This window comes from Vigna radiata, chromosome 2 (genome assembly GCF_000741045.1).
Source record: "Vigna radiata var. radiata cultivar VC1973A chromosome 2, Vradiata_ver6, whole genome shotgun sequence".
Taxonomy (NCBI): Eukaryota; Viridiplantae; Streptophyta; class Magnoliopsida; order Fabales; family Fabaceae; genus Vigna; species Vigna radiata.
In genome coordinates, this window is record NC_028352.1 from 24026393 (window position 1) to 24028318 (window position 1926).

The 1926-nt window shown below is 31.6% G+C and overlaps 1 non-coding gene across 1 annotated transcript; it reads right to left on the bottom strand.

Moving 5' to 3' along the window:
* Nucleotides 1-1646: 1646 nt before the first annotated feature.
* On the bottom strand, nt 1647-1718 carry TRNAD-GUC. The gene has a single exon. It is a non-coding gene; the product is annotated as a tRNA-Asp (tRNA).
* Nucleotides 1719-1926: the final 208 nt, after the last annotated feature.

The window sequence follows — 1926 nt, forward strand, 5'->3', positions numbered from 1 at the left end:
TTCCAAAGTTTCCGACACGATTCCTCTAGTCTTGCCCAACGCCGATAACATTTGATAGATGTTTGGACTTTTTGTTGAATTCTCAACTGCCATGCAAAGTCGCTGGAGTATCCATCCTCCACCAGAAATCAGTCGGCCGAGATGCATCTCCGTTGATTTGGGATCGCAATTAAGAAATCATGATTGTGCGATTAGGTTTTCAATTTGGGTTAATTTAGGTTTCTTTTGTGTTTTGGATTTGTAGGTCTGGCGAACGGGAAAACTCACGATTGGCACTTTCACGACGGCGCTTGGTGGTGATTTCTGGTATGCAGGTCCAGTGACGATTTCGTGGTGGCAGCTTCAATGGAGTTGATTTATGATCCGGCTGCCATGAAAATGATGATGGAGTAGATTCTCGTGCGAGAAGTAGATGCACGATTCTAGATTATGTGGTTTGATATTCTGGAGAAACATATAAATTGTATAAATTTTGATTCTCCAGAAATTGAATACATTTACCCTAAGATAAAATAATTTTGAAAAATGACAATTTTAAAATTTCACGAAGTTACATATTTGGGTTCTCGGCAACCAAAACATATAAACCAATAGACTTAGGTTTTTTCGCCAACCAAAGTTTATAAAGTTGCAAAATTTTCAAAATCAGCGCTGCATTTTTTATATGTTTCGTTTGCTTTAATAAGTTAGTATTTAAATTATATACTTATTATATATTTCACCATTAGATATATGGACTTTTTTTATAAACATTTCTAAAAAAATAGAGAAAAATTGAATTAACTTTTCCATATAAAATTAAAATTATCTTTTACACAAACTACTTATGAGAATTATATATGATTTCTTAAAACTATTAATTTTAACTTTTATTTAAACTAATTTTAACCAATAAAAGTGCTTATTTCATTATTTATTTAGACCTAAACATCTCAATATACACTGTTTTTGCATTCCCAACTCAATAACTTTGAGATAACCTGAAAATCAATATTTTCTTCTGCACTTACAAATTACTAAAAACACTAATATTTACCCAAACAAAAAGTTGTGACGAATAGGAAAAGTTAGGGAAAACGTTAGCGTTATGTTTGGATCGTTGGAGTGAACGTGAACATGACATTCTTAAAGTTTTTCTTGTTTATGTGAATGACCACAGCTACCTTTTTTTTTGGCGTTTTCAACGTTTTCATCTGCATGTTCCTTCTGCCGTCGAATACCATAACGAGAAAGTCGGTCCAAACCAACATTTTAAACTCAAATTTCATACAAAATATATTATTTCATATGTAACATGTTTAATAAGTCACTTCAATATCTTGTAGTATACTTTTTTTTTTGTTAATGACGACTCTTTCGAGAAAAAAATCAATGAAAAGATAACACATAAATAAATTAGAAAAAATATTATATTCAATACTATGAAACAATATAGTAAAGCAAATGTTGGGCTTTAGCTTACACTTTCGGTAAACCCCAGAAATTATGGGCCGTAAGCTAGTACTGGAGTCTCTTACAGAGTTTGCTGAAAATAAGACCAGAAAAATGTAAAAAAAGACTAAAAAACGCCCCGTAAGCTAGTACTGGAGTCTCTTACAGAGTTTGCTGAAAATAAGACCAGAAAAATGTAAAAAAAGACTAAAAAACGCCGTTGCCGGGGATCGAACCCGGGTCACCCGCGTGACAGGCGGGAATACTCACCACTATACTACAACGACCTGTATGTTTATTACATTTATAAAATATAATAAATATATAAATATTACTAAAATATAATAAAATTTATTTCCGTTTTTAAAAATTGGGTTAAATATGTTTTTAGTTTCTATTATTTAGGGCGATTTTGGTTTTAGTAATTCTTTCAAACTAAAGTACAATTTAGTCTTTCAACTTTAGAAAACTCTGGTTTTGGTCATTTTTATCAAA